The sequence below is a fragment of the Humulus lupulus genome, chromosome 5 (genome assembly GCF_963169125.1).
Source record: "Humulus lupulus chromosome 5, drHumLupu1.1, whole genome shotgun sequence".
Lineage (NCBI taxonomy): Eukaryota > Viridiplantae > Streptophyta > Magnoliopsida > Rosales > Cannabaceae > Humulus > Humulus lupulus.
The window spans coordinates 105,268,058-105,291,594 of NC_084797.1; positions in this window are offsets into that span (position 1 = coordinate 105,268,058).

The window sequence follows — 23,537 nt, forward strand, 5'->3', positions numbered from 1 at the left end:
TTAGTGTGTTTTCGGACTCCAAGGAGGTTTTAGGCTCAGGAATCCAAAAGTTAAGGCTCAAGATGGATTTTATCACCCGGATTAATAGAATTCAAGGTCCCGGAGACTAGAATTATGACCCAAAGTAATTTAATGGATTAGAAATTGATGGATGGATGTTTTTGATGCGTTTTGACTAGGTTTTCAGCGAGGCTCGGACTAGGGGACCGTGCTCGGGAGATCGGTGCTCGGAAAGGTCGAGACACATGTAAGAAAATTGTTGTACCCATAGAGCAGGGAGAGGCCCTATAGTTTGTGTTACAAGGCACAACCCTATATGACTGTGTTGTAGGGTATAGCCACATTGATTATGTTTATACGTGTTTAAGTATTTTTTTAATTATGCTATGTGTGCATATATGTGAATGAACGGTAAGAGCCGGGAATGGCGAAGGCCGAGAATGGCGAAGGCTGAGAGCGGCAAGGCTGAGTACGACATGGGACCGAGAGCAGTGTTAAGCATGCAGAGTGCGAGTTGCCAGGGTAAGACCCTACAAAATACCTGGGATATCCTCACGGTGTAGACCGCGAACCCAGGGCCTGGTAAAGGACCTGGGACGGCAGGGCCGTATGTGTTTAGCCTGTTGGTGGTTTTGTTATGTGTTAATTAATGGTTATGCATATGCTATTTGCTTGTGTGGAGTTTTCTTGCTGGGCTTCGGCTCACAGGTGCTCTATGGTGCAGGTAAGGACAAGGGGAAAGTCGACCAACCAGGAGTACGGAGAGCGTGAAGCGACGCATACATGTTTTGCCTACCTGGCGGCCACGGCCAGGGGTATTTTTTAGAGACGTTTGTATTAAACTTAATTTTGTCATTTAGTTGACTTTAGTTATATTTTTTAGTTGTAAATATTTCTAAAACAATATTTTGGGATGTTTAACGCTTTATAATATTCAATGAATGGATTTATTTTCTCAAACTATGTGACTTCTGTTCTGATTAGCTACACTTTTGTCTTAAAACCTCGATTAGCGAAATAATTGCACATTTTGAGTTCACTTAGTAACGAATCTAAGGAAGTAGGGCGTTACAACTCTGTATCAGAGCGAGCCAAGGTATATGGTTCTTGGAGATTGACCGAACATGTACGCTCGCTGTCAGTGACAAGCTCGACTCAGGGTTGGTTGGTAATGATTGACTTATATGTTTGAATATGTGCTTAGTTGCCCTGTTTTCTTGCTTATTTTATATAGAGCATGATGAATGAGTTAACATATGCATGATGCCAGGGCATGGCCCGTTGAGTGTTATATGCTATTTGTATGTTATATGGATTGTTGTTATGGTTGGCTGATGTGAATTAGTAGGTGGTTTTGAATGTTGTTATCATGCCTTATAAGTGGCGTCGTTGGTTGCAAGCATATTATTAAGATGCCTCGACAATCATCGAGACTCCGCTACAGTAGGGCCGAGGATGACAACCAGGGTCAGGACCCTTCACCTGCCCCACCGAATTGGCAATAGATGTTTGTCGAAATGGAAGTGAGGCTGCATCAAACAGAGGAAGAACTTCGACAATTGAGGCAGCAGGCCCCTCCTTAGGCCATTGGGTTGCCAGTTCAGCAAGTTAGGGCGCTAGTGCCAGTTCAGCCTGTTATGGAGAACAGGTGGGAACCTTTGTATGAGAGCTTCAGGAAGCAGCACCCTCCCACCTTCGAGGGTGGACCAGACCCACTACGGGTAGAGCAGTGGATCAATATGATTTCCTCCATCCTGAATTTTATGAGGGTGGTAAGAAACGAGAGGGTAGCTTGTGCTAGCTACATGTTCAGAGAGGATGCCCGCATATGGTGGGATGTAGTGACTCAGAGGAGGAATGTTGCGACTATGACTTAGGAAGCTTTCAGAAACATCTTTAATGAGAAATATTACAGTGTTGCAGTCCGAGCTGCGAAGGTTGACGAGTTCATCAACCTGACTCAAAACCGGTTGACAGTTACTAAGTATGCTTTGAGATTTGACCGATTGGTGAAGTTTGTGTTGGATTTGGTGCCGACTGATGCAGGAAAAAGGGATAGATTTGTACGGGGGTTGAATGTTATGATCGTCCGTGATGTGAAGATTACTTTGGATCCGGAGACAACTACTTATACCCAGGTAGTGGACAAGGCCCTTACAGCTGAGGGGGCCAAGGATCAGATATGGAGAGAGAGCGCTGTGAGGCGCGATTCCTGGAGGACGGTGCCTCCTTTTATTGGATCCAGTCAGGGTAGTGGCTCTAGTGAGCAGAAGAGAAAGGCCCTAGATTCTTTTGTTCCCCCTAGTTCATATAGGAGGGTACGAGGTGCTTTTGGCGGCCGTCAGGGCGGAGGAGACAACTGGAGGAGTTTTCCACTGTGTCCTCGATACAGACGATGGCATCAGGGAGAGTGCAGGATTAGGGCCTGCTTTATTTGTGGGAGTGCCAATCATCTAAAGAAGGACTGCCCACAAGCCAGGAAAGAGGAGCCGAAGCAGAGCAATAGTCTTGCTCTTGCCAGAGTGTTCACTTTGACTCAGACTGAGGCGGAGGCTAGCCCCTCGACTGTGACAGGTCAGATTTTTAGTGATGGTTCTTCTTATACTACATTGATTGATTCGGGAGCTACTCATTCATTTGTGTCTGCTAGAGTGATAGATCAGTTGTGTAGACCTAGTGATTTGAATGATAGGGGTTTTAAGACTTTGTTGCCGACTGGGGAATTGGTAGTCTCTAGGAGATGGATTAGAGTATTGCCAGTAGAGATAGATGGTAGGGAGTTGTCTGTTGATCTGATTGAATTAGAAATGGATGACTTCGATATGATCCTAGGGATGGATTGGTTATCGAAGTATGGGGCGACAATTGATTGCAAGCGCAGGATGGTGACTTTTGAACTAGAAAGGGAAGTACCCTTTGTATTTGTGGGGACAATTAGTGGACCGCGGGTACCTATGATTTCAGCATTGAAGGCTAGAGACCTAAGGCAGGGAGGTTGCATAGGTTTCCTAGCGAACATTGTGGATACCTCTAGGGTTGTGTCGGTTGGGCTGGGTGAGACCAGATTGGAGTATGAGTTTCCAGAATTGTTTCCAGTAGATCTGCCAGGGTTGTCGCCGTAATGTGAGATTGAGTTTGTTATAGAGTTGGTGCCAGGGACGGAGCCAGTATCGAGGACACCTTACAGAATGGCTCCGGCAGAGTTGAAGATTCAATTGCAAGAGTTACTGGATTTGGGGTTCATCAGACCAAGTTTCTCGCCATGGGGTGCTCCAGTGTTGTTTGTCAAGAAGAAGGATGGATCTCTTAGGATGTGTATTGACTACAAGGAGCTGAACAAGTTGACCAATAAGAATAAGTACCCACTGCCTAAGATCAACGATTTATTTGACCAGCTACAGGGAAAGACAGTGTTTTCCAAGATTGATCTCCAGCTAGGTTACCATCAGTTAAGGATCAAAGAAGAGGACATAACAAAGAGCGCTTTCCGCACGAGATATGGACACTATGAATTCCTGGTTATGTCCTTTGGATTAAACAATGCCCCATGAACTTTTATGGACATGATGAATAGGGTTTCCAAGGACTATTTGGACAAGTTTGTAATTGTGTTTATCAACGACATTCTGGTGTACTCTCAGTCAGAGACAGAGCATGAACAACATCTACGTTTGGTATTGCAGCGGTTGAGAGAGCATATGTTATATGTTAAGTTCAACAAGTGCGAGTTTTGGCTACCGCAAGTCATGTTTCTGGGCCATATTTTCAGTAAGAAGGGTATTCTGGTTGATCTAAGTAAGATTGAGGCAGTGAGAGATTGGTCTACACCGAGCAGCGTCCTGAAGTCAGGAGTTTTCTGGGATTGGCAGGGTATTATCGGCGGTTTGTTGAGGAGTTTTCCAGAATAGCCACACCGTTGACTGAATTGATGAGGACGAAGAAAAAGTATGTGTGGACAGACAAGTGTGAGAAAAGTTCCAAGGAATTGAAGCGCTGACTGATCACTGCTCCAGTGTTGAGTCTGCCGACAGACAATGAGAAGTTTATGGTTTACTGCGATGCTTCCAGACAGGGTTTAGGGTGTGTGCTGATGCAAGCCAAAAATGTGATAGCCTATGCATCGAGACAGTTAAAGGAATATGAGCAGAGATATCCCACGCATGATCTGGAATTGGCAGCGGTGGTATTTGCACTCAAGGTTTGGAGACATTATCTATATGGTGATAAGTGCGAGATATACACCAACCATAAGAGTTTGAAGTACTTCTTTACTCAGAAGGATCTGAATATGCACCAGAGACGGTGGTTGGAGTTGGTAAAGGATTATGATTGATATATCCTATACCATCCTGGGAAGGCTAATGTAGTGGCCGATGCATTGAGTCGGAAGGGCCCAGGATAGTTGTTCAGTTCGAGGTAGATATCTGATATATTAGCTGAGAAGATGACTAGAGCAGGTATAAAGTTGGTGGTTGGTCAGCTAGTCAACATCACTCTTCAATCTTCACTCCTTGAGAGGATCAAGGAGGTGTAAGGGAAGGATTCCCAGTTAGGAGAGCATAGAGAGAATGACTTAGTTGGAGCGGCTAAGGACTTTTCTATCTCGGAGATGGGGTTACTGAAGTACAAGGGTCAGATCAGTGTTCCGATGGAATTTGATATCCGACAAGAGATCTCTGATGAATCACATACCACTCCCTATTCCTTACATCCAGGTACGACGAAGATGTAGCAAGATATGAGAGTTTTGTGTTGGTGGTCGGGAATGAAGAGGGACGTGGTGGACTATGTGGCCAAGTGCTTAACCTGTCAGCAGGTAAAGGCTGAACATTAGAGGCCACCAGGGTTATTGCAGCCTCTAGAGATTCCAGAGTGGAAGTGGGAAGATATTGCCATGGACTTCGTGGTTTTTTTGCCGAAGATCGTGGGGCAGCATGATTCAGTGTGGGTGATTATGGATAGGTATACCAAGTCCGCCCACTTTCTACCTATCCAGACGACTTATACTGTGGAGCAGTATGCTGAGTTATATGTGAAGGAAATTGTTCGACGTCATGGGGCTCCGAGGTCAATAGTATCCGATAGGGACCCCACCTTCACCTCCAAGTTTTGGGAGAGTCTACAAAAGGCTATGGGCACACAGTTGCGGTTTAGTACCACTTATCATCCTCAGACAGATAGACAGTCTGAGAGGACAATTCAGATACTGTAAGATATGCTACGAGCCTGTGTGGTGGATTTTGGGGGATCTTGGAGTAAGTATCTCCCTTTGATTGAGTTCTCGTACAATAACAGTTATCAGGCGACTATCGGAGTGGCTCCGTACGAGATGCTATATGGGAGAAAGTGCAGATCACCTATCCATTGGGATGAGATTGGTGAGAGGAGATATTTGGGTCCTAAGATGGTTCTGAGGACCAATGAGGCGATTGAAAAGATTAGAGCTCGAATGCTCTCCTCCCAGAGTCGCTAGAAGAGTTACTCAGACTTGAAACGCAAAAGCATAGAGTTTCAAGTCGGTGACCAAGTGTTCCTTAGAGTTTCACCTTTGAGAGGAGTGGAACGATTTGGTGTTCGGGGCAAGCTGAGCCCTAGGTTTGTTGGCCCCTTTGAGGTTCTGGAACGGGATGGAGAGGTAGCTTACAGATTGGCGATGCCTCCAGCTTTATCAGGGGTTCATGATATTTTTCACGTGTCCGTGCTCCGGAAGTATGTATCAGATTCGACGCATGTACTGAGTTATGAGAACTTGGAGCTAGACCAGGATTTGTCTTATGAGGAGAAGCCAGTTCAAATTCTTGACCGGAAGGATAAAGTCTTGCGGAGCAAGACCATCTCCTTGGTGAAAGTGTTATGGAGGAACAATAAGGTTGAGGAGGCGATGTGGAAACTTGAATCAGATATGCGGGAGCGATATCCCGAGTTATTAAGGTAATTTTGAGGATGAAATTTCTGTAAGGAGGGGATAGTTGTAGCGTCCCAATTCGCTAATAAGGTTTAGAGCCTTGATTAGTGTGCCTGGAGGGAAATAAGTGATTTATTATTATAATATGTGAATTTGATGAGTATGTGATTAGAGATGCATGTTTAGGTGAATTAAATGTGCATGAGGGCCCCGTTTGGTTATTAGGGGCATGTTTGTAATTTTATCCCGTTGAGGGCATAAATGTAATAATTATGAATATTATGATATATTGTGATATATTCGTGTTGCACAATCCAAGACAGTCCTAGGGAGCTGTTTAGAAAGAAAGTTACAACGGGGTCGAATACCCGACTCGGGGCGAGTCGAGGGGTATTTCGGGCATTAGACGTTTTATGGGGTTATCGGGTTATGAAAATAAATATTTGGAGATATATTTGAAGTTAGAGTGTTTAGGAGGGAATATCGGGGAAATTTACCAATTTGCCCTCGGGGACATTTTTGGTACCCCGAGCCTTTGAGGTAACCTTAGAGACTTAAGTTAAGAAGAAACAAAACCAAGGAAGCTTTTGGAAACTAAGGAACCGACCCAAACCTTTTCTCTCTCTTTTGCTCTAAGCCATACCAAGGAGAAGTATTGAAGATTAAGCAAGGGTTTTGGCTCTAGACTTGGGGATTAACTCAGCTATAATTTGTGGATTCAAGCAAAGGCTAAGGTAAGTTTTAAACTGTGATTTTAGCTATTTAATTATGTGGTTACTAGCTGGGTTTCTAGTTTTCTTGAAGCTTTGAAGTGGGATATTGGAATTGGGATATGATGAGTTTTAAAGCTAGATTTTGTTAGGTTTTGTCGTTGAGACTGTTCTAGGACTTCTGTGATAAATGAATTGGATTGTTAGTTTGATTTTGGGGTAAATTGGCTTGGTTTTGGTGGTAAAAATGGAGGATTTTTCTGGGTTTGAAGGGTCGGGCCGCGACATTGTTCTTGCTGAGCCACGACCCTCTAGAACATTTGGGAACCCAGGAAGAAGGGTGGGCCGCGACACACCCTAGCTTGGTCCGCGGTGTGCATGGGGTATTTTTGGGGGATTGGTTTCTGGTTGAGGCGGGTCGCGGCATGGGTTCATGGGGCCGCGACACTTAGTGTGTTTTTGGACTCCAAGGAGGTTTTAGGCTCGGGAATCCAAAAGTGAAGGCTCGGGATGGATTTTATCACTCAGATTGATAGAATTCAAGGTCCTGGAGACTAGAATTATGACCCAAAGTAATTTAATGGACTAGAACTTATTGGATGGATGTTGTTGATGCGTTGTGACTAGGTTTGCTCGGACTAGGGGACTGTGCTCGGGATATCGGTGCTCGGAAAGCTCGGGACACTAACAAGAAAATTGTTGTACCCATAGAGCAGGGCGAGGCCCTATAGTTTGTGTTGCAGGGCACGACACTATATGACTATGTTGCAGGGCGTAGCCCCATAGATTATGTTTATACGTGTTTAAGTATTTTTTTAATCATGCTATGTGTGCATATACATGAATGAACGGCAAGAGTCGAGAACGGCAAAGGCCGAGAACAGCGAGGGTCGGGAACGGCAAGGACAAGTACAGCATGGGGCCGGGAGCAGCGTTAAGCACGCAGAGTGTGAGTTGCCAGGGTTAGACCCTACAGGATACCTGGGATATCCTCACGGTGTAGACCACGAACCCAGGGCCTGGTAAAGCGCCTGGGACGGTAGGGCCGTATGTGTTTAGCCTGTTGGCGGTTTTGTTATGTGTTAATTGATGGTTATGCATATGTTGTTTGCTTGTGTGGAGTTTTCTTGCTGGGATTTGGCTCACGGGTCCTCTATGGTGTAGGTAAGGGCAAGGGGAAAATCAACCAACCATGAGTATGGAGAGCGTGAAGCGACACGTACATGTTTGTCCTACCTGGCTGCCACAGCCAGGGGTATTTTTGGGAGACGTTTTTATTAAACTTAATTTTGTCATTTAGTCGACTTTAGTTATATTTTTGAGTTGTAAATATTTCTAAAAAAGTATTTTGGGATCCCAAATGTTTAATGCTTTATAATATTCCATGAATGGATTTATTTTCTTAAACTATGTGACTTCTGTTGTGATTAGCTACACTTTTGTCTTAAAACCTCGATTAAGGAGTTAATTGCACATTTTAAATTCACTTAGTAATGGCTCTAAGGAAGTAGGGATTTACAACTTTGAACCTTTACATAGATCATGGTGGAGGTACAAGGATATGCTAATGATGTTCCCATATCATGGTCTTTCAAAGGAATGTCAACTTGAATTCTTCCTCAATGGGTTAAACGCCATAACGAGATAATGGGTAGAAATAGGAGATGGTACCACCAATTTCTAACAAATATCTGTGAATAAGGCCTATTAGATGGTTAAAGACATGGCATAATACACAAGCTATGTTGTTGTAGTTATCCAATAACAAACCTTGTTTGAGAGAACAATATTAGCCATATGGAGCCAACTTTTGACACTTACCCTCAAGAACCATGTGAGGAGAACTTGAAGAATTATCAATAAATATTTTCAAGTGAGAAAGTACAACCAAGATTATTGGAGGATTTGTTGAGAGATTATATTGCAAAGTTGGATGTGTATATTGCAAAGAACGATGCCTTGATTCAAAGTCATTCTGGATCTTTGAATAATCTAGAGAATCAAAGTGGGCAACTAGCTAGTGTGTTGTGTAGTAAAACTTAAGGTGTTTTGCCAAGTGAATTGAAAAATACAAAACAAAATGCCAAAGAACAATATGAGGTGGTCAATTTAAGGAGTGGTAGAGAATTGAAGCTTCCTATGGAAATTTGACGGCACAAAGAAGAGCCTTCTCAAATGCAAAGTGTTAGAAATCCATATAACATCACAACATTATATTGCATATAATTTAGAACACTATGAGTAATTGAATGATATAGAGGACATGCCTGATTGATACATTAAGATAATATAGATTTGTAGTACAATACTATTATCAATATCCTCCCTATATCTTTATTTTTTTTAAGCAGATTATCAAACCATACAATTGTGATGAGATAATACATATTTATAGAGTTAGGGAAATGAGCAAGCTACAAAACCTTAGTTGGATTGGGAATCCTCATCAAAAATTTTACTTATAAAGCTCACGCTTTTGCTTCAACTAGACTACCATTGATGCTAACCTACAAATTAGAAATCACTAAAAATTACATGGGCAAATCGGCGAAGAATTTTTTATCAACCCATATATAATAAAGCAATTTATAACATTAATGTAAGCCCATAAATATTCTTACATTCTCCCACTTAGGCTACATTATATTTTTTAATACATATATATTTATCAAAATAATTTTGTTTATGGAAAATGACTCATGGGTTGGATACCAAAGAGAACTTTGTGGCCATAAAAAAAAGTTCTTTGATATCATCTAAAATAACCAATCCAATTTAATATTTGATACTGAACTATGACAATCACTTTTCTTTCTAATCAATAAAATACATTCATAATTTTAAATACCAAAATATTAAATCGACATGGCTAATAAGTCTAGTATTGTGGTAAGAAATTATGTTCAACATATTATCAATAATATAACATAATCTCCTTATCAATCTTCCATTTCACTAATACCGTGATGCCTAATAAAAAAAGCTAGTGAAATTATATACCGCTGATTTTGTGATGCTTAACAAGTAAGCCAGTGATGATAAACCATATCACTGCTTAATAAATAAGTCAATGTGATATCATTAACTCTGTTTAAGAAATAAGACAATATGAAATCATTCCCATTAAGCTAATAAGCTCAAATGACGATAACAACAACATTATGAACCACATGCTTTCAATTCAACATTCTCTTGAATATAAAAAAAAAACATAAACGATTACATAAATATTCAATAATAAAAAAATATTGAAACACAAAAAAATCTATGTAGATTATAACATCGATAAGGAAATTACAAATAATCATAATTTCTACGAGATAAAAGAAATAGAAAAGAAAACTCCCACTAACCCAAAAGATCAAAAGAATCTAAAATGCCCATATAAACATGTTTATTAAATAATGACACACTTAATCTTTTGGTCAGAGGATCTACTAACATCAACTTTGTCTTGCAATTTTCTATAACAATGTCTCCTTTCTTGACCAAGTCATTGACAAGAAAAGTTTGGTCTCATTTAGTAATTTCAAATCAGTACTTGTAAGTAAAAAGTCATCCACATAAGGAACTAGAAAGATATAACGACTACCACTGAACTTCATTTAAATACTCTAACCAAACTTGTTCTCTATGAAACCAAACGATGTCACAACCTTATCAAGCTTTAAACCAAACGATGTTTGTTTGAGACCATAAATAGATTGCTTCTATTTTCAAAACAAATCTCCTTTCTACTTTCCTTGAATACTTCATCCTAAGTCATATAGGCTTACTCACTCAATTCGCGTATGGAGTCTTTTTACTCTAACGTCCCAAAATTCCTGATAAAGCTTAGTGCCTTAATTAGTGTGCCAGGAGGGCTTAATTGGGATTATATATGATATTATTGAATATTTATGCGATTATGTGAATTACATGAGTTATATTATAATATGATTGATTATGCATGTTTATGGGTATTAAATGTGCTTACAGGCCTACTTATGCTAGAAAGGGGTATTTTTGTAATTTTGATCCTTTGAGGGTATAATTGTAACAATATGTGTAATTATATGCGATATATTTGAGATTCCGGGATGAGTTGGCCCTTTTGAGGAAAGTAACGAAAAATTCACAATGAGGATGAATACTTGGCTAGGGATGATCCTAGGGATATTTTGGTAATTGGGTAGATTACCAATAATTATTTGAGTATGAGTTATATTTGGGGAAAAATATTTCTATTTGTAGAAATAGTGGATTTAATTGGAAAATTTTAAGTACAATTTGAGGTTTAGTGGGAATTGGTGTCTAATGACCTTTTTACCCTTTAGGGGCTTTGATGGGGGAGTTGTAGGTCAGGGGAAAAAAATGGTCTTTTGCCATCCAAAGCAGCTAAGATCTCAACTTTGGAAGAATAGAGTTTCACGTTCATTCTCACTCACTCTATCCCTTCTCTAGCTTCTCTCAAGGTGTCTAGAGACCAGGAACCACAACCAATCATTTTGAAGATTTCTTAGGCTTCAAGAAGGGAATTGGAAACTGTGAAGGGCTAGGAATCCAGCTGGGGATTTGGATTGTAAGAGGTAAATTTAGTTCTTGAAATTTTTAGTTTTCCTTTTTTTTGGTGTTCTTGGGAATTTTAGCTTTTGAGTTTGGGTATGTTTTATTGGTTTCTGGTTGTTGTTTGTTGGGTATCTAGGTTGTTAGAAATATTCTGGTGGTCAAAACTATGTTAGGTAGTAGTTAAATTGGGTTTTAAAGTTGGTTTGCAATTTCTGAAATCACAAGTTTCTGGGTTTTCGAAGTAGCACCGCGACACTTGGTAGGATCGTCTCTACCCGTTCGAAGCTGGGAGGACCACCTTGGCGCCGTGACCCTTCGTGGGAAGATTTTTATTATAGATTTTTTAGAACTCATTTAGACATTTTAAAAAAAAAAATTATTCAATTTTCGTTCTTTCTCTCTCCAAATATATTCTTTTCTATTATTTTTAATTAATAAAAAATATTTAAAGATATAATATTTAAATAATGTAAAGAAAAAAAATAGAGAAACTAATATATTGTAAAAACAATTATTTTTTCTTAATTTGTAATTATAAAAAAATAATGTTGGATTATACAGTGGTACAACCGCAACTTGTCTAAGGTCGTCAATAGCCTTTAAAAAATCTAAGAAGTTTTTTTTTATATATATATATATGTTAAATATAGAGTATTTGATATTCTTTTTCTTTTATTAAAAATATAATTATATTGAAATTGGAGGTTAAAGTCCTCGTTCTTTCAAAATTGAAGCATTTAAGTCCTCGATATTTTCTATTTTAGCGGCAATAGTCCCTAACATTCATGTTTAGTCTCCATTTTAGCGGACATATAGCAGTTTGGGGAAAATGCACACCAATTATGTAATGTTAGGGGTTTATTCCAGAAAATAAAACAAGATAAGAGACTTAATTGCTACACTTGTAAAAGAACAGGGACTTTAGCCACTACTTACCATATAAATTAAATACACGTAATGTAACGACCCAAAATCACTAATAAGGCTTAAGGGCCTTGATTAGTGTGCCGGGAGGGCATGATTGGTTTATGAGTGAATTTATTGACTTAATGCATGATTATATGATAAGCATGCTAAGTATGGTTATATGAATATAAATGTGATTATATGCTTTAATTGTGAGAACCACATTATTATGTGGGTAAATCTACAGCATGCGACTTGAGGCGATTCTAGGGAGCTAGTTAGCAGGAAAGTCACAATGAGGCTTAATACTTGACTTTGGGCAAGTCAAGGGGTATTTTAAGTACTAGAAGGTTATTTAGATTAGCGGGTTACAGAAATAAATAATTGGAGATATATTTGAGGTTAGGAAGCTTAGGCGGGAATACTGGGGAATTTTACCATTTTGCCCTCGGGGACGTTTCCGGCACCCCGAGCCTTGGGGTTAACTTACTCACCTAAGGATAGACTAAGTAAAATCCCAGAACATAGTAGAACACAAGGAACCGACCCTCCCTCGTTCTCCCTTTCTCTCTCAAGGAAAAACCACAGGAAACTTAAGGAATTCAGCTGGGAATTCAGTGGTTTGGGTTGGAATCTTGAAGGGTTAGCCCAATGTTAAGCTAAGGAGTTTAATCAAGAACTAAGGTAAGATTTAAGCTTTGTGCATGGTGGTTAATTCTGTGTTTTGGATGGGTTTTAAAGTGTTTATGGTTTTGAAATTTAAGGAATGAATTGAAGTTAGAAAGCTTGGGTTTTAGCTCAGAAATCGTTAAGGGAGTTGATTCATCAAAGAAGGTAAGCTCTAATTCGTGATTTAGTGTTTGAATTCTGAGTTTTTAAGGCTGGTTTTAGCGTTCTTGAGTAAGTGAGTTTCAAAGATTGAAGTGGGATTTTGGTAAGTTTCTAGGCTAAGTTTCAGTTGGGTTGTGTTGCTGGAATCATGTGAAAAGTTTTGGGATAATTGAGCTATGGAATTGGGATGGTTTTGGATGGTTTTGAGTGAGGTTTGAGAGTAAAAAATGGTGGTTTTTCTGGGGTTGAAGGGGTCGGGCCGCAGCATAGTTCTTGGTGAGTCGCGGCCCTCTGAAGCTGAAATGTGTTGAGGAAGGAGGGCGGGCCGCGACATGGGGTTTGTAGGGCCGCGACCCGTGTCTAGTTCTGAGCCTAGATGGGCTCTGTTTGGGGGCTATGCCACGACATGGGTGGCTTGAGCCGTGGCCCTTAAGGGATTTTGGGATTTTAAGCATGGGAATTTTACCTAGGGTGCTCGGGATTGAATCTACTACCGTGTTTGGTGGAATTCAATGTTCCGGAGACTAGAACTTTATCTAGAAGCCCTATACGATCATTAATGGAATCCTTTATCTTGGTTGTGACTAGGTATAAGCTAGGGGCTCGAGAAACAAATTGTGCTCAAGAGGCATCTTGCACAAACAGTACACTTGGAAACTAAAGGTAAGAAAACTGCACCTAGTTGTGGATTTATAATGGGACTAAGGGTTCCCTATTTTTTATGCTTTGTGAAGGATGGTATTATGCCATGTAAATAGTAAACAAACGGCCTAAGAGTGCTGAAATTTACACTAGCGCACAGGGCGCGGCTCGGCCACTGGTAGCTGAGGACAACTTATTATGTACTGAGCTCGGTTTAAGCGGGCCGGAGTCAGTGGGTTAAACAGAGGGCGACCTAAGGCGTCGACCCTGATTACTGTGTGACTTGATAGTTATTATTAATTGGTAGATTGTTATGTTGTATAGCTGGGTGTTGATTAGCTGAATCTATGATTGAATCTTCGTGCTTTGTGACCATTGTGGTGTGCTGAGTATATGAACATGCTTAAAGGGTTATTCAACTGTTATCATTGCTTGTTATATAATGTTATGTTTTCTTGCTGGGCCTTGACTCACGGGTGCTTCATGGTACAGGTAAAGGAAAGGGCAAGATTGATCAGCCCTGACTCGGAGAGCTCTGAGAGTAGAATGTACATGATCAGCTACTCAGCCGCCACGGTTGAGGGGGAGACAGGAACAAGAGGACCGGAAACGTCTGTTTTTCCCTTAGACTGGCTGGTGGTTGTTTATACTCTAGAAATTTTGTAAACAGACTTTTAAATACTGTTTCTTTTGGGATCCCATGTTTAAAATGTTTAATTGTATAAAAAGTATCTTTTGAGGCCAAAACCTTTTAACCCTAGCGTGTTAATGAGTTTAGCAAACACGTTTTTAACTAAATGACTTGATTAGCAAGTCTTGCACCTTTATAAGTACACAGTGTAGCGGTCTTGGCTATCTAGAGCATTACACGTAAAGTACTCGAGATATGCAGCGGAATAATGAAATTCCACCCCTTTTGCTCTTTAACCTTTTATCCTATAAACGCTAGGTACTGTAAAGAACAAAAACTACTTTCTTCAACCGCGATCTTCCTTGCCTATCTTTGATCAAGCCTAAACTAGTGTTGGCTTGCTCTCAACACATGAGATAGAATACAAGGGAGAGAGAAAGTGATGGGCGGCCAAAAAGAGTTAGAGTGTCTAGGATTTTCCTTTGATTCACTTACCAAAGAAAATCAATTTCTTATTTCTAACCCTAACTATAATACTCTATATATAGGCAGCACCTAGGGCCCTAACTGACACACTTAACTATCTGTAAATATAATTAAAATAATAATTAGATAAAACAACACTACTAGCAGCCCCGCATTTCAAATATTTTATTTACTTATATTTATGATAAATTATTTAATTAAATAGTTAAATCATTTTTCAACATAACTATTTATAATTTTAACTTTGATTTAATATTAATATTATTTATATTTTTTTAATATTAATAAATTTGCGGTAAAGATTAGAAAATATATCTTTAACCCCAAATTCTTAATTCATGTAAATATCAATAAATTGACCTAGTCAACTTGATATTCATAGTTGATAATTAAGTCTATTGTTTGTGACTATTTCACTTGATTTAATCAAAGATGACACATGGGTAATGGATCTATGAATACAAGCCACAATAAGTTCCTGTGAGTCTATTTATTATTTAACCATCTCACAACTTATTAATTCTGAATGACTCTAGACTCGAAATTAAACTCTTGATTCGTAGAACGTATTTCCCACATTGTAAATACGCTATCCACTATTATAATCATTACCATCTGTCAATCCTCTATCATTGACTTACTAATGACCCGAGTGAAATTTACTGTTTTACCCCTCATTTGTATTTGATCCTTAACTTCAACTAAGTCCCTTATAAATGATAAATATGTGAACTTAATCACATATTTGAGCACTCAATCATTTAACCATTTAGACTAAGCTATTAAGGAAATCACCATTTCAATTCTCATACAAAAGTTTATAAATTTCGAATCTATGATAGATACTCTCATTCAATTATACTATTGAATCTCCAAGATGTAAGTATAGGCTATGTCGTAGGAAAAAGCTTTTATGAACAAGTACAAAAACTCAGATAATATAATTAATAGAAATATTATCACTCAGAATTTAGATTGACTTGACCTATGATCAACGTTGTGATACTGATTATATTCAATAATAATGATACTTAATCATCTATCTATAATCAGTATCGGTCCTAGTCTAATGTAACAAGATATATCTATAATGATACTGATTGTAACGTCATGTGTTTCGGGTACCTTTAAATGACTCGGGTCAAGATTTTTCCCCGAGTTAAGAAATTTATTTTAAATAATATTATACTTGTTTGGAATTTATTTCCATGAGTTATTTCTTGCCAAGTTATAAATTTTGTGATTAAAAGTCAAGATAAGACTTTCGGTCTTGGACCGACACAAAAACCCTAATCGGGTAAAAATCTCAGAAAATAAAATTAAAAACTATGGAAAATATATTTTTGACATAAAATACATTCATAAAAATTAAAGTTTGATCAAAAATAATAAACTTAAGAGAAAATGGAAATTTTAGGGCATTTTGTGTTAAATGCTTAATTTTACCGAATTAGGGAAATTTATTCCATGAATGGACCTTAGGTTAAATTTTATTGTGTGATGAATTAAATTAAATGTGAGAGACATTTAATTTAATTATTATGTGTTAAGTTTTATTTTTATTTAAAAAAAAAAACTTATTATGAGTGAAAAATGTTATAGAAAGTGATTTTGGATTTTTCTTAGGAATTAATTATTTACCATTAAATATATATATATAAATATATAACATAAATAAAATAAGTGGTGGCCAGCCATGTGAAGTAGTTTATTTGGGTGGACCAAATTGTTTTAGTTTAATCCCCATTTTAAATATTAGGGTTAATGGCATCAAGTGGCCATAGTAAAAACACTCAAGTGTTTAAGGCATTTAAGATTTGTCTAAACTCTTCTAACCCTCCCCAAAACCAACCCCCTCTCTCACAATCACTCTCATCTTGTTTAAGAAATTCTCTCTCAAGTTTTCTCTCCATTTTCAACCATCAAGAACACTAAGAAAGCTTGGAAGCTTAAGCTTGGGTCTAGGAAGGGTTTCCCTAAGGTAAAGTTTCAAAAAACTTGACTTTTATAAAAAATTTAACCATATGTCTTTCAATAGCTAATTATATATGTTGTTGGGGAAGTTGGTTAAGGTTTTGAAAGAGTTTTGAAGGATCCAAAGCTTGTAGAAACATCAAAACCTAAAGCAAGAACAACAAGAGGTAAAAAGATTACTTTTATGGTTGTTATTGTATGGTTTTTATTTTTTTAAGCATTATTTTGTATATTTAATGCTTAAAGTTTGTTATTGGTGATGTAATAAGGCTATGGTAGTTGCTTTATAATTTTTATGATGCTTGTGTGTTGATTTTTGAAAATAGGGACCAAAATCCCAAAGTGTTTTGTTGAAAACCCTAAAACAAAAATACAAGTTTTGAGCTTTGACTTCCAAGGTGTCAAGCATCAACTGTATATTGGTATTGCAAAATTAAATTATACTGTGATGTTGTTGAGATTGAGTACATAAAATTGAGCTTTTGAAACACTCAAAAATGTTTAGAAATGAGTGAGTTATGCTATTTCAAAGTTTAGGTAAAAAACTGTTTTTTCCACTATTCTTAATTTCGGGACCAAGTTTGGACAGCCACTGTATAGGGAAACTGAACCCAGTTTTTTTCTAAACATTGGTCGACATATTCTTGGAAAAACCTAGTATTCCACTGTAAAATTTGCTAATAAAATACTGAATGGTTTGAAAGTTATTAAGTGCCAAAGTTTGGAAAAAATAAGAACTTGAAAATAAGGTCATTTTTACCTCATTGTTTGGAAAATATTTTCACCAATAAAAAATGCTCCTTTTGACCTAAGATTTTACAAAGACATAAATGGCATACCAAAAATGGCATTGGGAAATTTTGGTAACAATTGGGTAAGTAAATTTCAAGTTATGACCTAACAAAGTATGCAGTTAAAAATGTGAAAAATGGGATTTTCACACTTGGTGTAAAAATGAGATTTTGGAACTTAAGATAAAAAGTACTTTGTGCTTATTGCAAGATAAAAACTTGGTAAGTCTTAAAAACATTTTGACCTAAAATACCACTTTGAGTTTAAGTGAGAATTATTTTATTAAAGAATTTTTATTCTTTCTAAAAATAAAAGATTTAACTTATTTATAAGTTGATAAATTAAAAGAGGGTTTAAAAACTCTATATTTTGATAAAATAATTAAGTAAATTATTTTTCTAGTAAGGAAAATTGATTAATTGACTTCGGAAAATTAACTAGTCAAGATAAGAAATTATTAACATTTTTCCTAATCAAGCTAAAATTAGACTATTTTCTTAAAATGATTTTTAGAGATTAAAACCTTAAGAAAACTAAAAGGAATATTAAGAGATTATTTTCTTGAAAAATAATTAAGGAATTTAATTAATATTTTCTGGATATAATATCGGCTAAAATCTTTTATATATTTAACCGCCTGTTGAAAGTACGGGTTAATATCAGAACTTTTAAAGAATTAGATTTTGAGTGGATTGTGGGAAAATACTATTGCGATACCCAAGCCTAAGTATCGAGACCATAGGATAGGTCTCCCTAAGACTTAGGGTTTAGTCTCAAATTTTTGAGTACGAATTTCTCGAATGGGTTTAAAACCAAATAAGGATCTTTAATCCTTACAAGTGCTTTTTTAAAATGACCAAGCTGCCCAAAATAATAATAATAATGAATTATGAAGTGCCATAATTAATCCGAGTATACTATATGGATAATTACAGTATTGGCTAAGCATATCTAAACTATACATTGGAGGGTGAAATCCTGCTGAGAGCTAAGGACTCCAAGTAAGTCAACTTCTATTGTGTGGCTACAACATGAAACGACTATTGTATTGTATGTTAGTGTAGAGACACATGCACATATATACACTATTGTAGAAAGTTTTCATAGAGATGTTAGTTTAGTGGGTGCTGATTTAGAAAATATGACCGGTAGATATCTGTCATATTCTAGACAGCTGATCCCCATCACACTGCTTGATTTTATTATGTCCGGTTCATTACATCAACGAGTGGCCAAGAGGTGAGGATTGCTGGTTTAAACCTAGGGGCGCCAAAATGAATGGGACCTAGGGGCCCTCTTGCTTACTTAATCAGTGAACGGTTAGAACCTGAGCAAGTACTCTGATAAGTTATTCCCAGAGAGTAGCCGTGAATATTGGCCATTCAGTGAGAGTGCCTAGAGATACTAGGGGTTGCCAAGTTTGAGTGAGCCTGAACACCATAGGGGCAACTGCTCACCAACACCACTGATTAACATAGAAGTATCTGTGAACCCATGTAACTTCGATTACACTCTTGACTAGTAGCAATGCCCTAGGTAACTTGATGGTTACCCTTGTGAGGGATTTACTCTTGGATAAGTAGTGATGCCCTAGGTAACTTGATGATTACCCTTATGAGGGATTTACTCTTGGATAAGTAGCGATGCCCTAGGTAACTCGATAGTTATAGTTGATGGGGATATTTATTGGCTAGATATTAGTGTTGAGACTCGGTTCTCTCTTACAGATTAGCATTTATGCTGGAGGGCGTGATACGCCTGAATTGTTGGAAATTGTCGAGCGTTGGTCTCGAATTATATTGTGATATATTATATCTGCTTGCTCTGGGGTGTTCTGAGTTCATGGATTTATTTGTTTATATGAAATAGTTTGTCATTGGTTATCAGGCATAACCATAAGTTTGTCAGGATGCTTTTGCATTCTTGAAATTGATTGTGTAGGGTCCGGATGGATCCGGAACCCTAATTTTTGTGAGCTATTGTTATTTATGGACAGTAACTTGGTCAGTGACCACCTGTCTTCTCTGCATGCTTTTGTTTTAAAGTTGAACTTACTAAGCGTTTTCGCTTATGTAGTTGTTTCCTGTTGTAGGTAAGAACAAGGGCGAGGCAGAGCAATGAGCGTTGGAGTCTACCTTGTGAATGTACATGTGGACCGACCTTTTGGGAAGTTTTTTTTTTTGGAAATGTGGTTTTATTTTCATAAACTAGGCTTAGTTTACTCTTCATAAACTATGTTTGTAAAAGTTTTTTTTATACGGGTTTTTGAGACATTTTGTTACATGAAAACGTTTTTATTTCTGCATTATCGAGTCTTTATAATCCGGGTCGTTACAGGTTTAATCTTATGACTAATTCTTTTGAACTTATAATTACAATTATAATCCACTGTGACCTAGTAACTCTAAGAATAATTGTACATATGTTCGAGATTTTATGGATGTTTGTATTAAGCAATAATCATGTAATAAAACACACAAGAAATACAGTTGATAAAAAAACATGATTTCTTCTTCTTTTATTGATAATCAAAAGTGTTACATAAGAAATATGGTTTTACAAGAGCATAAAACCCCAACATCCTCATCAATAATGGGAATAGTAGGCTCATCAACCACAAGAGTATCCCTTGTTGCAAAACATAATCTCTTGAAAAAGACAAATGAACAAAAAGTTCATTAGATGATGCCCACTTTTCAAGAGATTGATTAGAAACTCCTTCAACGATATCAAATACTAGAAATCTGGAAATTTGAGACTCAACGATGATTAGGATCATAAATCCTCAAATATGATTCAATCATGGATTTCTGCTAGTCCACAGAGCAAAAATTGTTTTAGATACAGATTTACTAGGAGCACAGTTGAAGATATAGGAAGAATAAGACCCACTAATGTTGATATTAATAATCTATAACAAGCTTTTGCTACTGTTGATTCATTTTTTTCGTCAACTTGCACAGAACAATAAATGAAGAGTTATTTGTGTGTAAAATCACAAAATGGAACTTAACGATGAACTGTGAGCCAAAAAAAAACAAAAAAAAATGCAGTAAGAAATGAAAGAGAAAAAGATTTATAGTGGTTCGGCCCAAAAAAGATTACCTACGTCCACTTTAGTCACTATCATTTGTGATGAACTTTGAACCCTCAAGAACAAATACACTGAGTTTGATCCTTGTTACATTTTGATTTACACTATTTGCATTGAGTTCTTGTGGCATTTACAGTAATGGAGAGTAAGAGCTGTCTTTGAAAATGAACAGTTAATAACTTGTTTTTCGAACCTTGTTACATTTTGATTTGCACTATTTATAGTCTCAGAGATGGGAAGAATTGACGGTGGCACCTTGTTTCTTGATCAGGCTAATTTTCAATACACTTGGATGAAGGCATGTTTCTGTCTCACAAAAATGGTAATCTGACATGTCCTGTTCAATTAAAGGTCAAATATCCACTATGGTGCGGGAGAAGGCTCGGGTGGCGAGGGCCACAACCGAGCGGTGAGAACTCATGGCGACCGATGAGGGTCTCTGGCGGCTGTGGCTCCTGGCAACTTACCGGGCTTGTGGTGTGTATTAGTTCAGCTAGTGCAACCGACTAGGCACTACAAGAAAAAATATTTTCAACAAGACCGAAAAAGTATTATCAAATATATACCATAACACTTTTTGATGTGTTAAGGAAGGCGGTGTTATTGTAGGTCAGCGTACTTTGCATAACACTTTTCCATAGTTATTAGACATGTGTTATGGTATAGCCTACGATAACACTTTTGTTGTGTTATTTAAATTGTTAGATAAGTATTTCATTATGGTATTTATAAATAGATTATATAACACTTTTTTGTACTTATAAAGTAGTGTTATGATACACTTTATAATAACACATTTTCTGCATTATAGAAAATAGTTTGCATAACATAATTTTATGCTTATAAACCAATGTTATTGTAAAAGATACAATAACACATTTTTTTGTATTATTCTAATATTTGGATAAGCTTGAATTATTATTATATGAACCTATACATTATAATTATTTTTTATTGCTTTAATTCAAACCCACTTCATGTAATATACTTAAGACATCCTTAACATTGTACAAATATATTTTTGAGTACCAATTATATGGTTCATAACACATATAACTAAATGATTGTGTCAAAATACATTCAAGATTATCTAAAAAACAATCCAAAACTCTTAAGATATTCAACACTGCCTAATTAACATAAACAAAACATTCTCACAATAACCAAAAAAATAGTCTTAAACAGTTACATATTCAAAAGTAAAGGTAGGAATTCATGATCTTCCAAATGTCAGCACACCAAAGCCTTCCAAATCAGATTTTCTTTTGCACTTCACTTGTTGAATCTAGTAAATAAAACATAGAAGAAAAACTAATGAGGTCATGAAATATCATATCATTTATCTAAAATAGTCAATAATATCATGATGCATAACCAAATTTACAATAATTGAGTTTGAATAATAAACAAGTTATTATGTTACACACATTACTACAACTACCTATACTCAAGTGACCTTAGAACTTTAATTAAATGGTGCATAATATTAATTCAAATTGGCCCAGTTATCATTTTGTCTTTCTCATCTTCCCTATCAAATCAATCAAATAATACTATCATAATCTTGGATTGCATATTGGTTAATGTTGAACAAGCATTTATATATACAAATAACCAAACAAATATCTCTTGGAATAACATTTTGAGAAGGCCATGCAACTATTGAACCAACAGCTTCTCGTATAGTAAGCATCGCATAGTTAGGACAAATTATCTACCACACCCTAGGCGAGATATCTATCAATATAATCAAACCAATTCAAGCAAACACAATTTATTTGTAAGAAGATAATACATAATTCTAGATAAAATCTGACATCATTTCCCATATAAAGGTTTCCTAACCATCTATCAATACCAAGTAAAAAAATTCAAACAACACACAATAAGTTTTCTTCCTTATATGACCGCAACACACAAACAAATTTTCCAGAACCTACTTCTCTAAGACACAAGTTTTCAACCTTCCGTTATCACCACAGCACACAATTTTAATCTCAGAACCTACTTCTCTACGAATGAATATTTAAGATATTCAAACTCCTCTAACATTTGTATGATATTCATAAAAGAGTTAAGAGAACATACTTCCATACCTCTTGCAATTAATAATCAAGTTAATTAACTTTGCAATGCTCCTTGCCAATTCGATCCACAACCTAAATAATATAATCAATACCTAAAAGATTAATACAAAATTAAAATTAAATGATACAATAAGTAAAAAAATTCTTTTATATATTAATTTTTGGGTATATATGGTTATCATATTATTAATTTTTCTCTCAATATATATTTTGTAAGAATATAATCCATGGTCATATTCTGCATTGTTCATATATGGCTTATAAAAATAAAAGCTGCTTAGTGGCCAGAGTTTAGGAACTTTTCCAAACCAAACATTTTATCAAAATGGCACTTTTCCAAGCCAAACATTTATCACAGTTAGAATTATATAACAAAAGACTTAACAAAGTTAACATTGCTTGTCATAACAGAAATATCTAACTTAACTACTTTCTCTTACAATATAGCTTTATAAACATTTCTCTCTCTCTCTCTCTCTTCTTGTTTATAAGATCAATGGCTCAATGTTGCATATTAAAGATTGGAAAAGACAAAAAAAGTATATGAGTAGTCTCAATCAGGGAGTACATTACAGTAGTAAAAGTAATAACAAGGACTCAAATGTTGTAGATCAAGACTCAATATTACTGAAGTAGTAATGATGGGACCCAAATTTACACTCTAAGGGCTCGCTAGGTATGGATTAAGAAAAAAATAGCAAAAAAAATGAGTGAGTTGATCATTTACAGATCATAAGTTATGAAAAAGAAAAAAAAGGATGAATAGGGAATTGGTTAGAATAAAATTATCCCACATTTATCAATTATACTAATTTATCTCATTAGGTGAATTCTAATATGCTCTCCAATTACATAACCTAAACACATTATATGCTCTCTAATTACATAACCTAAACACTTAATAAACATTATACACTCCAATCCTATCATT